The sequence below is a fragment of the Salmo salar genome, chromosome 09 (assembly GCF_965601325.2).
Source record: "Salmo salar chromosome 09, fSalSal1, whole genome shotgun sequence".
Taxonomy (NCBI): Eukaryota; Metazoa; Chordata; class Actinopteri; order Salmoniformes; family Salmonidae; genus Salmo; species Salmo salar.
This window is the reverse complement of record NC_138299.1, coordinates 64,050,157-64,063,003: the sequence shown is the minus strand read 5'-3', so window position 1 is coordinate 64,063,003 and position 12,847 is coordinate 64,050,157. Positions and strand designations below refer to the sequence as shown.

Sequence of the window (12,847 nt, the reverse complement as noted above, 5' to 3'; positions counted from 1 at the left end):
TAAAATGTCCCTCATTAGATGGTTTTTCTCTCTGTCAGACAGTTCCTAACAGAGGTGGAATTGCAATAGTGTTAGGATCAAGAGGTCTCTGGTTCAAATCCTATAGTCAACATGAAATCAAATACTTTATGGGTATGTTGTCAAAGAGAGAGTGTTATGTATTAGGTTATGTAGATCTCCAGCTAAAATGTACCTTATTTGAGAATTTTTCCGCCTTTAGATAGTTTCTAGCAGAGGGGGTATAGCTCAGTGGTAGAGCATTTGACTGCAGATCAAGAGGTCCCAGGTTCAAATCCTGGTGCCCCCTTAAAATCAAGTCCTTTCTAAGAGTATAATTAGGGTTAGACTACACCTTTTAAAATTATGTTACTCAATCTAAAATGTCCCTAATTAGATGTTTTTTCTCTCAGTTGAACCGTTCCTAAAAGAGGTGGAAGTGCAATAGACTTCGGGTCATGAGGTCTCTGGATCAAATCCTATTGTCAACTTGAAATCAAATATTTGATGGGTACGCTTTGAAAGAGAGAGTGTTCTTTATTAGGTTATGTAGATCTCCAGCTAAAATGTACCTTATTTGAGAATTTTTCCGCCTTTAGATAGTTTCTAGCAGAGGGGGTATAGCTCAGTGGTAGAGCATTTGACTGCAGATCAAGAGGTCCCAGGTTCAAATCCTGGTGCCCCCTTAAAATCAAGTCCTTTCTAAGAGTATAATTAGGGTCAGACTACACCTTTTAAAATTATGTTACTCAATCTAAAATGTCCCTAATTAGATGTTTTTTCTCTCAGTTGAACCGTTCCTAAAAGAGGTGGAAGTGCAATAGACTTCGGGTCATGAGGTCTCTGGATCAAATCCTATTGTCAACTTGAAATCAAATATTTGATGGGTACGCTTTGAAAGAGAGAGTGTTCTTTATTAGGTTATGTAGATCGCCCTCTGAAATGTCCCTTATTAGACAATTTGTCAGGATCAAATCCTGGTTCCCCCTTGAATCATGTACTTTCTATGTGTATCTTGAGAGAGGGAGTGCTCCTTTTTTGGTTATGTTACTCAATCTAAAATGTCCCTCATTAGATGGTTTTTCTCTCTGTCAGACAGTTCCTAACAGAGGTGGAATTGCAATAGTGTTAGGATCAAGAGGTCTCTGGTTCAAATCCTATAGTCAACATGAAATCAAATACTTTATGGGTATGTTGTCAAAGAGAGAGTGTTATGTATTAGGTTATGTAGATCTCCAGCTAAAATGTACCTTATTTGAGAATTTTTCCGCCTTTAGATAGTTTCTAGCAGAGGGGGTATAGCTCAGTGGTAGAGCATTTGACTGCAGATCAAGAGGTCCCAGGTTCAAATCCTGGTGCCCCCTTAAAATCAAGTCCTTTCTAAGAGTATAATTAGGGTTAGACTACACCTTTTAAAATTATGTTACTCAATCTAAAATGTCCCTAATTAGATGTTTTTTCTCTCAGTTGAACCGTTCCTAAAAGAGGTGGAAGTGCAATAGACTTCGGGTCATGAGGTCTCTGGATCAAATCCTATTGTCAACTTGAAATCAAATATTTGATGGGTACGCTTTGAAAGAGAGAGTGTTCTTTATTAGGTTATGTAGATCGCCCTCTGAAATGTCCCTTATTAGACAATTTGTCAGGATCAAATCCTGGTTCCCCCTTGAATCATGTACTTTCTATGTGTATCTTGAGAGAGGGAGTGCTCCTTTTTTGGTTATGTTACTCAATCTAAAATGTCCCTCATTAGATGGTTTTTCTCTCTGTCAGACAGTTCCTAACAGAGGTGGAATTGCAATAGTGTTAGGATCAAGAGGTCTCTGGTTCAAATCCTATAGTCAACATGAAATCAAATACTTTATGGGTATGTTGTCAAAGAGAGAGTGTTATGTATTAGGTTATGTAGATCTCCAGCTAAAATGTACCTTATTTGAGAATTTTTCCGCCTTTAGATAGTTTCTAGCAGAGGGGGTATAGCTCAGTGGTAGAGCATTTGACTGCAGATCAAGAGGTCCCAGGTTCAAATCCTGGTGCCCCCTTAAAATCATGTGCTTTCTAAGAGTGTAATTAGGGTTAGAGTACACCTTTTAAAATTATGTTACTCAATCTAAAATGTCCCTAATTAGATGTTTTTTTCTCTCAGTTGAACCGTTCCTAAAAGAGGTGGAAGTGCAATAGACTTCAGGTCATGAGGTCTCAGGATCAAATCCTATTGTCAACTTGAAATCAAATATTTTATGGGTACGCTTTGAAAGAGAGAGTGTTATGTATTAGGTTATGTAGATCTCCAGCTAAAATGTACCTTATTTGAGAATTTTTCCGCCTTTAGATAGTTTCTAGCAGAGGGGGTATAGCTCAGTGGTAGAGCATTTGACTGCAGATCAAGAGGTCCCAGGTTCAAATCCTGGTGCCCCCTTAAAATCAAGTCCTTTCTAAGAGTATAATTAGGGTTAGACTACACCTTTTAAAATTATGTTACTCAATCTAAAATGTCCCTAATTAGATGTTTTTTCTCTCAGTTGAACCGTTCCTAAAAGAGGTGGAAGTGCAATAGACTTCGGGTCATGAGGTCTCTGGATCAAATCCTATTGTCAACTTGAAATCAAATATTTGATGGGTACGCTTTGAAAGAGAGAGTGTTCTTTATTAGGTTATGTAGATCGCCCTCTGAAATGTCCCTTATTAGACAATTTGTCAGGATCAAATCCTGGTTCCCCCTTGAATCATGTACTTTCTATGTGTATCTTGAGAGAGGGAGTGCTCCTTTTTTGGTTATGTTACTCAATCTAAAATGTCCCTCATTAGATGGTTTTTCTCTCTGTCAGACAGTTCCTAACAGAGGTGGAATTGCAATAGTGTTAGGATCAAGAGGTCTCTGGTTCAAATCCTATAGTCAACATGAAATCAAATACTTTATGGGTATGTTGTCAAAGAGAGAGTGTTATGTATTAGGTTATGTAGATCTCCAGCTAAAATGTACCTTATTTGAGAATTTTTCCGCCTTTAGATAGTTTCTAGCAGAGGGGGTATAGCTCAGTGGTAGAGCATTTGACTGCAGATCAAGAGGTCCCAGGTTCAAATCCTGGTGCCCCCTTAAAATCAAGTCCTTTCTAAGAGTATAATTAGGGTCAGACTACACCTTTTAAAATGATGTTACTCAATCTAAAATGTCCCTAATTAGATGTTTTTTCTCTCAGTTGAACCGTTCCTAAAAGAGGTGGAAGTGCAATAGACTTCGGGTCATGAGGTCTCTGGATCAAATCCTATTGTCAACTTGAAATCAAATATTTGATGGGTACGCTTTGAAAGAGAGAGTGTTCTTTATTAGGTTATGTAGATCTCCAGCTAAAATGTACCTTATTTGAGAATTTTTCCGCCTTTAGATAGTTTCTAGCAGAGGGGGTATAGCTCAGTGGTAGAGCATTTGACTGCAGATCAAGAGGTCCCAGGTTCAAATCCTGGTGCCCCCTTAAAATCAAGTCCTTTCTAAGAGTATAATTAGGGTCAGACTACACCTTTTAAAATTATGTTACTCAATCTAAAATGTCCCTAATTAGATGTTTTTTCTCTCAGTTGAACCGTTCCTAAAAGAGGTGGAAGTGCAATAGACTTCGGGTCATGAGGTCTCTGGATCAAATCCTATTGTCAACTTGAAATCAAATATTTGATGGGTACGCTTTGAAAGAGAGAGTGTTCTTTATTAGGTTATGTAGATCGCCCTCTGAAATGTCCCTTATTAGACAATTTGTCAGGATCAAATCCTGGTTCCCCCTTGAATCATGTACTTTCTATGTGTATCTTGAGAGAGGGAGTGCTCCTTTTTTGGTTATGTTACTCAATCTAAAATGTCCCTCATTAGATGGTTTTTCTCTCTGTCAGACAGTTCCTAACAGAGGTGGAATTGCAATAGTGTTAGGATCAAGAGGTCTCTGGTTCAAATCCTATAGTCAACATGAAATCAAATACTTTATGGGTATGTTGTCAAAGAGAGAGTGTTATGTATTAGGTTATGTAGATCTCCAGCTAAAATGTACCTTATTTGAGAATTTTTCCGCCTTTAGATAGTTTCTAGCAGAGGGGGTATAGCTCAGTGGTAGAGCATTTGACTGCAGATCAAGAGGTCCCAGGTTCAAATCCTGGTGCCCCCTTAAAATCAAGTCCTTTCTAAGAGTATAATTAGGGTCAGACTACACCTTTTAAAATTATGTTACTCAATCTAAAATGTCCCTAATTAGATGTTTTTTCTCTCAGTTGAACCGTTCCTAAAAGAGGTGGAAGTGCAATAGACTTCGGGTCATGAGGTCTCTGGATCAAATCCTATTGTCAACTTGAAATCAAATATTTGATGGGTACGCTTTGAAAGAGAGAGTGTTCTTTATTAGGTTATGTAGATCGCCCTCTGAAATGTCCCTTATTAGACAATTTGTCAGGATCAAATCCTGGTTCCCCCTTGAATCATGTACTTTCTATGTGTATCTTGAGAGAGGGAGTGCTCCTTTTTTGGTTATGTTACTCAATCTAAAATGTCCCTCATTAGATGTTTTTTCTCTCTGTCAGACAGTTCCTAACAGAGGTGGAATTGCAATAGTGTTAGGATCAAGAGGTCTCTGGTTCAAATCCTATAGTCAACATGAAATCAAATACTTTATGGGTATGTTGTCAAAGAGAGAGTGTTATGTATTAGGTTATGTAGATCTCCAGCTAAAATGTACCTTATTTGAGAATTTTTCCGCCTTTAGATAGTTTCTAGCAGAGGGGGTATAGCTCAGTGGTAGAGCATTTGACTGCAGATCAAGAGGTCCCAGGTTCAAATCCTGGTGCCCCCTTAAAATCAAGTCCTTTCTAAGAGTATAATTAGGGTTAGACTACACCTTTTAAAATTATGTTACTCAATCTAAAATGTCCCTAATTAGATGTTTTTTTCTCTCAGTTGAACCGTTCCTAAAAGAGGTGGAAGTGCAATAGACTTCAGGTCATGAGGTCTCAGGATCAAATCCTATTGTCAACTTGAAATCAAATATTTTATGGGTACGCTTTGAAAGAGAGAGTGTTATGTATTAGGTTATGTAGATCTCCAGCTAAAATGTACCTTATTTGAGAATTTTTCCGCCTTTAGATAGTTTCTAGCAGAGGGGGTATAGCTCAGTGGTAGAGCATTTGACTGCAGATCAAGAGGTCCCAGGTTCAAATCCTGGTGCCCCCTTAAAATCAAGTCCTTTCTAAGAGTATAATTAGGGTTAGACTACACCTTTTAAAATTATGTTACTCAATCTAAAATGTCCCTAATTAGATGTTTTTTCTCTCAGTTGAACCGTTCCTAAAAGAGGTGGAAGTGCAATAGACCTCGGGTCATGAGGTCTCTGGATCAAATCCTATTGTCAACTTGAAATCAAATATTTGATGGGTACGCTTTGAAAGAGAGAGTGTTCTTTATTAGGTTATGTAGATCGCCCTCTGAAATGTCCCTTATTAGACAATTTCTCAGGATCAAATCCTGGTTCCCCCTTGAATCATGTACTTTCTATGTGTATCTTGAGAGAGGGAGTGCTCCTTTTTTGGTTATGTTACTCAATCTAAAATGTCCCTCATTAGATGGTTTTTCTCTCTGTCAGACAGTTCCTAACAGAGGTGGAATTGCAATAGTGTTAGGATCAAGAGGTCTCTGGTTCAAATCCTATAGTCAACATGAAATCAAATACTTTATGGGTATGTTGTCAAAGAGAGAGTGTTATGTATTAGGTTATGTAGATCTCCAGCTAAAATGTACCTTATTTGAGAATTTTTCCGCCTTTAGATAGTTTCTAGCAGAGGGGGTATAGCTCAGTGGTAGAGCATTTGACTGCAGATCAAGAGGTCCCAGGTTCAAATCCTGGTGCCCCCTTAAAATCAAGTCCTTTCTAAGAGTATAATTAGGGTTAGATTAGACCTTTTAAAATTATGTTACTCAATCTAAAATGTCCCTAATTAGATGTTTTTTCTCTCAGTTGAACCGTTCCTAAAAGAGGTGGAAGTGCAATAGACTTCGGGTCATGAGGTCTCTGGATCAAATCCTATTGTCAACTTGAAATCAAATATTTGATGGGTACGCTTTGAAAGAGAGAGTGTTCTTTATTAGGTTATGTAGATCTCCAGCTAAAATGTACCTTATTTGAGAATTTTTCCGCCTTTAGATAGTTTCTAGCAGAGGGGGTATAGCTCAGTGGTAGAGCATTTGACTGCAGATCAAGAAGTCCCAGGTTCAAATCCTGGTGCCCCCTTAAAATCAAGTCCTTTCTAAGAGTATAATTAGGGTCAGACTACACCTTTTAAAATTATGTTACTCAATCTAAAATGTCCCTAATTAGATGTTTTTTCTCTCAGTTGAACCGTTCCTAAAAGAGGTGGAAGTGCAATAGACTTCGGGTCATGAGGTCTCTGGATCAAATCCTATTGTCAACTTGAAATCAAATATTTGATGGGTACGCTTTGAAAGAGAGAGTGTTCTTTATTAGGTTATGTAGATCGCCCTCTGAAATGTCCCTTATTAGACAATTTGTCAGGATCAAATCCTGGTTCCCCCTTGAATCATGTACTTTCTATGTGTATCTTGAGAGAGGGAGTGCTCCTTTTTTGGTTATGTTACTCAATCTAAAATGTCCCTCATTAGATGGTTTTTCTCTCTGTCAGACAGTTCCTAACAGAGGTGGAATTGCAATAGTGTTAGGATCAAGAGGTCTCTGGTTCAAATCCTATAGTCAACATGAAATCAAATACTTTATGGGTATGTTGTCAAAGAGAGAGTGTTATGTATTAGGTTATGTAGATCTCCAGCTAAAATGTACCTTATTTGAGAATTTTTCCGCCTTTAGATAGTTTCTAGCAGAGGGGGTATAGCTCAGTGGTAGAGCATTTGACTGCAGATCAAGAGGTCCCAGGTTCAAATCCTGGTGCCCCCTTAAAATCAAGTCCTTTCTAAGAGTATAATTAGGGTTAGACTACACCTTTTAAAATTATGTTACTCAATCTAAAATGTCCCTAATTAGATGTTTTTTCTCTCAGTTGAACCGTTCCTAAAAGAGGTGGAAGTGCAATAGACCTCGGGTCATGAGGTCTCTGGATCAAATCCTATTGTCAACTTGAAATCAAATATTTTATGGGTACGCTTTGAAAGAGAGAGTGTTCTTTATTAGGTTATGTAGATCGCCCTCTGAAATGTCCCTTATTAGACAATTTCTCAGGATAAAATCCTGGTTCCCCCTTGAATCATGTACTTTCTATGTGTATCTTGAGAGAGGGAGTGCTCCTTTTTTGGTTATGTTACTCAATCTAAAATGTCCCTCATTAGATGGTTTTTCTCTCTGTCAGACAGTTCCTAACAGAGGTGGAATTGCAATAGTGTTAGGATCAAGAGGTCTCTGGTTCAAATCCTATAGTCAACATGAAATCAAATACTTTATGGGTATGTTGTCAAAGAGAGAGTGTTATGTATTAGGTTATGTAGATCTCCAGCTAAAATGTACCTTATTTGAGAATTTTTCCGCCTTTAGATAGTTTCTAGCAGAGGGGGTATAGCTCAGTGGTAGAGCATTTGACTGCAGATCAAGAGGTCCCAGGTTCAAATCCTGGTGCCCCCTTAAAATCAAGTCCTTTCTAAGAGTATAATTAGGGTTAGACTAGACCTTTTAAAATTATGTTACTCAATCTAAAATGTCCCTAATTAGATGTTTTTTCTCTCAGTTGAACCGTTCCTAAAAGAGGTGGAAGTGCAATAGACTTCGGGTCATGAGGTCTCTGGATCAAATCCTATTGTCAACTTGAAATCAAATATTTGATGGGTACGCTTTGAAAGAGAGAGTGTTCTTTATTAGGTTATGTAGATCGCCCTCTGAAATGTCCCTTATTAGACAATTTGTCAGGATCAAATCCTGGTTCCCCCTTGAATCATGTACTTTCTATGTGTATCTTGAGAGAGGGAGTGCTCCTTTTTTGGTTATGTTACTCAATCTAAAATGTCCCTCATTAGATGTTTTTTCTCTCTGTCAGACAGTTCCTAACAGAGGTGGAATTGCAATAGTGTTAGGATCAAGAGGTCTCTGGTTCAAATCCTATAGTCAACATGAAATCAAATACTTTATGGGTATGTTGTCAAAGAGAGAGTGTTATGTATTAGGTTATGTAGATCTCCAGCTAAAATGTACCTTATTTGAGAATTTTTCCGCCTTTAGATAGTTTCTAGCAGAGGGGGTATAGCTCAGTGGTAGAGCATTTGACTGCAGATCAAGAGGTCCCAGGTTCAAATCCTGGTGCCCCCTTAAAATCAAGTCCTTTCTAAGAGTATAATTAGGGTTAGACTACACCTTTTAAAATTATGTTACTCAATCTAAAATGTCCCTAATTAGATGTTTTTTCTCTCAGTTGAACCGTTCCTAAAAGAGGTGGAAGTGCAATAGACCTCGGGTCATGAGGTCTCTGGATCAAATCCTATTGTCAACTTGAAATCAAATATTTTATGGGTACGCTTTGAAAGAGAGAGTGTTCTTTATTAGGTTATGTAGATCGCCCTCTGAAATGTCCCTTATTAGACAATTTCTCAGGATAAAATCCTGGTTCCCCCTTGAATCATGTACTTTCTATGTGTATCTTGAGAGAGGGAGTGCTCCTTTTTTGGTTATGTTACTCAATCTAAAATGTCCCTCATTAGATGGTTTTTCTCTCTGTCAGACAGTTCCTAACAGAGGTGGAATTGCAATAGTGTTAGGATCAAGAGGTCTCTGGTTCAAATCCTATAGTCAACATGAAATCAAATACTTTATGGGTATGTTGTCAAAGAGAGAGTGTTATGTATTAGGTTATGTAGATCTCCAGCTAAAATGTACCTTATTTGAGAATTTTTCCGCCTTTAGATAGTTTCTAGCAGAGGGGGTATAGCTCAGTGGTAGAGCATTTGACTGCAGATCAAGAGGTCCCAGGTTCAAATCCTGGTGCCCCCTTAAAATCAAGTCCTTTCTAAGAGTATAATTAGGGTTGGACTAGACCTTTTAAAATTATGTTACTCAATCTAAAATGTCCCTAATTAGATGTTTTTTCTCTCAGTTGAACCGTTCCTAAAAGAGGTGGAAGTGCAATAGACTTCGGGTCATGAGGTCTCTGGATCAAATCCTATTGTCAACTTGAAATCAAATATTTGATGGGTACGCTTTGAAAGAGAGAGTGTTCTTTATTAGGTTATGTAGATCGCCCTCTGAAATGTCCCTTATTAGACAATTTGTCAGGATCAAATCCTGGTTCCCCCTTGAATCATGTACTTTCTATGTGTATCTTGAGAGAGGGAGTGCTCCTTTTTTGGTTATGTTACTCAATCTAAAATGTCCCTCATTAGATGGTTTTTCTCTCTGTCAGACAGTTCCTAACAGAGGTGGAATTGCAATAGTGTTAGGATCAAGAGGTCTCTGGTTCAAATCCTATAGTCAACATGAAATCAAATACTTTATGGGTATGTTGTCAAAGAGAGAGTGTTATGTATTAGGTTATGTAGATCTCAAGCTAAAATGTACCTTATTTGAGAATTTTTCCGCCTTTAGATAGTTTCTAGCAGAGGGGGTATAGCTCAGTGGTAGAGCATTTGACTGCAGATCAAGAGGTCCCAGGTTCAAATCCTGGTGCCCCCTTAAAATCATGTGCTTGCTAAGAGTGTAATTAGGGTTAGAGTACACCTTTTAAAATTATGTTACTCAATCTAAAATGTCCCTAATTAGATGTTTTTTTCTCTCAGTTGAACCGTTCCTAAAAGAGGTGGAAGTGCAATAGACTTCAGGTCATGAGGTCCCAGGATCAAATCCTATTGTCAACTTGAAATCAAATATTTTATGGGTACGCTTTGAAAGAGAGAGTGTTATGTATTAGGTTATGTAGATCTCCAGCTAAAATGTACCTTATTTGAGAATTTTTCCGCCTTTAGATAGTTTCTAGCAGAGGGGGTATAGCTCAGTGGTAGAGCATTTGACTGCAGATCGGTAGGTCCCAGGTTCAAATCCTGGTGCCCCCTTAAAATATTGTGCTTTCTAAGAGTGTAATTAGGGTTAGAGTACACCTTTTAAAATTATGTTACTCAATCTAAAATGTCCCTAATTAGATGTTTTTTTCTCTCAGTTGAACCGTTCCTAAAAGAGGTGGAAGTGCAATAGACTTCAGGTCATGAGGTCTCAGGATCAAATCCTATTGTCAACTTGAAATCAAATATTTTATGGGTACGCTTTGAAAGAGAGAGTGTTATGTATTAGGTTATGTAGATCTCCAGCTAAAATGTACCTTATTTGAGAATTTTTCCGCCTTTAGATAGTTTCTAGCAGAGGGGGTATAGCTCAGTGGTAGAGCATTTGACTGCAGATCAAGAGGTCCCAGGTTCAAATCCTGGTGCCCCCTTAAAATCAAGTCCTTTCTAAGAGTATAATTAGGGTTAGACTACACCTTTTAAAATTATGTTACTCAATCTAAAATGTCCCTAATTAGATGTTTTTTCTCTCAGTTGAACCGTTCCTAAAAGAGGTGGAAGTGCAATAGACTTCGGGTCATGAGGTCTCTGGATCAAATCCTATTGTCAACTTGAAATCAAATATTTGATGGGTACGCTTTGAAAGAGAGAGTGTTCTTTATTAGGTTATGTAGATCGCCCTCTGAAATGTCCCTTATTAGACAATTTGTCAGGATCAAATCCTGGTTCCCACTTGAATCATGTACTTTCTATGTGTATCTTGAGAGAGGGAGTGCTCCTTTTTTGGTTATGTTACTCAATCTAAAATGTCCCTCATTAGATGGTTTTTCTCTCTGTCAGACAGTTCCTAACAGAGGTGGAATTGCAATAGTGTTAGGATCAAGAGGTCTCTGGTTCAAATCCTATAGTCAACATGAAATCAAATACTTTATGGGTATGTTGTCAAAGAGAGAGTGTTATGTATTAGGTTATGTAGATCTCCAGCTAAAATGTACCTTATTTGAGAATTTTTCCGCCTTTAGATAGTTTCTAGCAGAGGGGGTATAGCTCAGTGGTAGAGCATTTGACTGCAGATCAAGAGGTCCCAGGTTCAAATCCTGGTGCCCCCTTAAAATCAAGTCCTTTCTAAGAGTATAATTAGGGTCAGACTACACCTTTTAAAATGATGTTACTCAATCTAAAATGTCCCTAATTAGATGTTTTTTCTCTCAGTTGAACCGTTCCTAAAAGAGGTGGAAGTGCAATAGACTTCGGGTCATGAGGTCTCTGGATCAAATCCTATTGTCAACTTGAAATCAAATATTTGATGGGTACGCTTTGAAAGAGAGAGTGTTCTTTATTAGGTTATGTAGATCTCCAGCTAAAATGTACCTTATTTGAGAATTTTTCCGCCTTTAGATAGTTTCTAGCAGAGGGGGTATAGCTCAGTGGTAGAGCATTTGACTGCAGATCAAGAGGTCCCAGGTTCAAATCCTGGTGCCCCCTTAAAATCAAGTCCTTTCTAAGAGTATAATTAGGGTCAGACTACACCTTATAAAATTATGTTACTCAATCTAAAATGTCCCTAATTAGATGTTTTTTCTCTCAGTTGAACCGTTCCTAAAAGAGGTGGAAGTGCAATAGACTTCGGGTCATGAGGTCTCTGGATCAAATCCTATTGTCAACTTGAAATCAAATATTTGATGGGTACGCTTTGAAAGAGAGAGTGTTCTTTATTAGGTTATGTAGATCGCCCTCTGAAATGTCCCTTATTAGACAATTTGTCAGGATCAAATCCTGGTTCCCACTTGAATCATGTACTTTCTATGTGTATCTTGAGAGAGGGAGTGCTCCTTTTTTGGTTATGTTACTCAATCTAAAATGTCCCTCATTAGATGGTTTTTCTCTCTGTCAGACAGTTCCTAACAGAGGTGGAATTGCAATAGTGTTAGGATCAAGAGGTCTCTGGTTCAAATCCTATAGTCAACATGAAATCAAATACTTTATGGGTATGTTGTCAAAGAGAGAGTGTTATGTATTAGGTTATGTAGATCTCCAGCTAAAATGTACCTTATTTGAGAATTTTTCCGCCTTTAGATAGTTTCTAGCAGAGGGGGTATAGCTCAGTGGTAGAGCATTTGACTGCAGATCAAGAGGTCCCAGGTTCAAATCCTGGTGCCCCCTTAAAATCAAGTCCTTTCTAAGAGTATAATTAGGGTCAGACTACACCTTATAAAATTATGTTACTCAATCTAAAATGTCCCTAATTAGATGTTTTTTCTCTCAGTTGAACCGTTCCTAAAAGAGGTGGAAGTGCAATAGACTTCGGGTCATGAGGTCTCTGGATCAAATCCTATTGTCAACTTGAAATCAAATATTTGATGGGTACGCTTTGAAAGAGAGAGTGTTCTTTATTAGGTTATGTAGATCGCCCTCTGAAATGTCCCTTATTAGACAATTTGTCAGGATCAAATCCTGGTTCCCACTTGAATCATGTACTTTCTATGTGTATCTTGAGAGAGGGAGTGCTCCTTTTTTGGTTATGTTACTCAATCTAAAATGTCCCTCATTAGATGGTTTTTCTCTCTGTCAGACAGTTCCTAACAGAGGTGGAATTGCAATAGTGTTAGGATCAAGAGGTCTCTGGTTCAAATCCTATAGTCAACATGAAATCAAATACTTTATGGGTATGTTGTCAAAGAGAGAGTGTTATGTATTAGGTTATGTAGATCTCCAGCTAAAATGTACCTTATTTGAGAATTTTTCCGCCTTTAGATAGTTTCTAGCAGAGGGGGTATAGCTCAGTGGTAGAGCATTTGACTGCAGATCAAGAGGTCCCAGGTTCAAATCCTGGTGCCCCCTTAAAATCAAGTCCTTTCTAAGAGTATAATTAGGGTC

The 12,847-nt window shown here is 38.1% G+C and overlaps 22 non-coding genes across 22 annotated transcripts; all 22 read left to right on the top strand.

Annotated features, from left to right (window-relative positions):
• The first annotated feature begins 235 nt into the window (after window positions 1-235).
• Window positions 236-307, top strand: trnac-gca (transfer RNA cysteine (anticodon GCA)). Its single transcript has one exon. It is a non-coding gene; the product is annotated as a tRNA-Cys (tRNA).
• A 304-nt stretch (window positions 308-611) lies between these two features.
• Window positions 612-683, top strand: trnac-gca (transfer RNA cysteine (anticodon GCA)). Its single transcript has one exon. It is a non-coding gene; the product is annotated as a tRNA-Cys (tRNA).
• A 606-nt stretch (window positions 684-1,289) lies between these two features.
• trnac-gca (transfer RNA cysteine (anticodon GCA)) lies at window positions 1,290-1,361 on the top strand. The gene has a single exon. It is a non-coding gene; the product is annotated as a tRNA-Cys (tRNA).
• Window positions 1,362-1,967: 606 nt separating this feature from the next.
• On the top strand, window positions 1,968-2,039 carry trnac-gca (transfer RNA cysteine (anticodon GCA)). The gene has a single exon. It is a non-coding gene; the product is annotated as a tRNA-Cys (tRNA).
• A 305-nt stretch (window positions 2,040-2,344) lies between these two features.
• trnac-gca (transfer RNA cysteine (anticodon GCA)) lies at window positions 2,345-2,416 on the top strand. The gene has a single exon. It is a non-coding gene; the product is annotated as a tRNA-Cys (tRNA).
• Window positions 2,417-3,022: 606 nt separating this feature from the next.
• trnac-gca (transfer RNA cysteine (anticodon GCA)) lies at window positions 3,023-3,094 on the top strand. The gene has a single exon. It is a non-coding gene; the product is annotated as a tRNA-Cys (tRNA).
• A 304-nt stretch (window positions 3,095-3,398) lies between these two features.
• On the top strand, window positions 3,399-3,470 carry trnac-gca (transfer RNA cysteine (anticodon GCA)). Its single transcript has one exon. It is a non-coding gene; the product is annotated as a tRNA-Cys (tRNA).
• A 606-nt stretch (window positions 3,471-4,076) lies between these two features.
• Window positions 4,077-4,148, top strand: trnac-gca (transfer RNA cysteine (anticodon GCA)). The gene has a single exon. It is a non-coding gene; the product is annotated as a tRNA-Cys (tRNA).
• Window positions 4,149-4,754: 606 nt separating this feature from the next.
• trnac-gca (transfer RNA cysteine (anticodon GCA)) lies at window positions 4,755-4,826 on the top strand. The gene has a single exon. It is a non-coding gene; the product is annotated as a tRNA-Cys (tRNA).
• A 305-nt stretch (window positions 4,827-5,131) lies between these two features.
• trnac-gca (transfer RNA cysteine (anticodon GCA)) lies at window positions 5,132-5,203 on the top strand. Its single transcript has one exon. It is a non-coding gene; the product is annotated as a tRNA-Cys (tRNA).
• Window positions 5,204-5,809: 606 nt separating this feature from the next.
• On the top strand, window positions 5,810-5,881 carry trnac-gca (transfer RNA cysteine (anticodon GCA)). Its single transcript has one exon. It is a non-coding gene; the product is annotated as a tRNA-Cys (tRNA).
• Window positions 5,882-6,185: 304 nt separating this feature from the next.
• trnac-gca (transfer RNA cysteine (anticodon GCA)) lies at window positions 6,186-6,257 on the top strand. Its single transcript has one exon. It is a non-coding gene; the product is annotated as a tRNA-Cys (tRNA).
• Window positions 6,258-6,863: 606 nt separating this feature from the next.
• On the top strand, window positions 6,864-6,935 carry trnac-gca (transfer RNA cysteine (anticodon GCA)). Its single transcript has one exon. It is a non-coding gene; the product is annotated as a tRNA-Cys (tRNA).
• A 606-nt stretch (window positions 6,936-7,541) lies between these two features.
• trnac-gca (transfer RNA cysteine (anticodon GCA)) lies at window positions 7,542-7,613 on the top strand. Its single transcript has one exon. It is a non-coding gene; the product is annotated as a tRNA-Cys (tRNA).
• Window positions 7,614-8,219: 606 nt separating this feature from the next.
• Window positions 8,220-8,291, top strand: trnac-gca (transfer RNA cysteine (anticodon GCA)). Its single transcript has one exon. It is a non-coding gene; the product is annotated as a tRNA-Cys (tRNA).
• Window positions 8,292-8,897: 606 nt separating this feature from the next.
• trnac-gca (transfer RNA cysteine (anticodon GCA)) lies at window positions 8,898-8,969 on the top strand. Its single transcript has one exon. It is a non-coding gene; the product is annotated as a tRNA-Cys (tRNA).
• Window positions 8,970-9,575: 606 nt separating this feature from the next.
• trnac-gca (transfer RNA cysteine (anticodon GCA)) lies at window positions 9,576-9,647 on the top strand. The gene has a single exon. It is a non-coding gene; the product is annotated as a tRNA-Cys (tRNA).
• Window positions 9,648-10,329: 682 nt separating this feature from the next.
• On the top strand, window positions 10,330-10,401 carry trnac-gca (transfer RNA cysteine (anticodon GCA)). The gene has a single exon. It is a non-coding gene; the product is annotated as a tRNA-Cys (tRNA).
• Window positions 10,402-11,007: 606 nt separating this feature from the next.
• trnac-gca (transfer RNA cysteine (anticodon GCA)) lies at window positions 11,008-11,079 on the top strand. Its single transcript has one exon. It is a non-coding gene; the product is annotated as a tRNA-Cys (tRNA).
• Window positions 11,080-11,383: 304 nt separating this feature from the next.
• trnac-gca (transfer RNA cysteine (anticodon GCA)) lies at window positions 11,384-11,455 on the top strand. The gene has a single exon. It is a non-coding gene; the product is annotated as a tRNA-Cys (tRNA).
• A 606-nt stretch (window positions 11,456-12,061) lies between these two features.
• trnac-gca (transfer RNA cysteine (anticodon GCA)) lies at window positions 12,062-12,133 on the top strand. Its single transcript has one exon. It is a non-coding gene; the product is annotated as a tRNA-Cys (tRNA).
• A 606-nt stretch (window positions 12,134-12,739) lies between these two features.
• On the top strand, window positions 12,740-12,811 carry trnac-gca (transfer RNA cysteine (anticodon GCA)). The gene has a single exon. It is a non-coding gene; the product is annotated as a tRNA-Cys (tRNA).
• The last annotated feature ends 36 nt before the right edge of the window (window positions 12,812-12,847 follow it).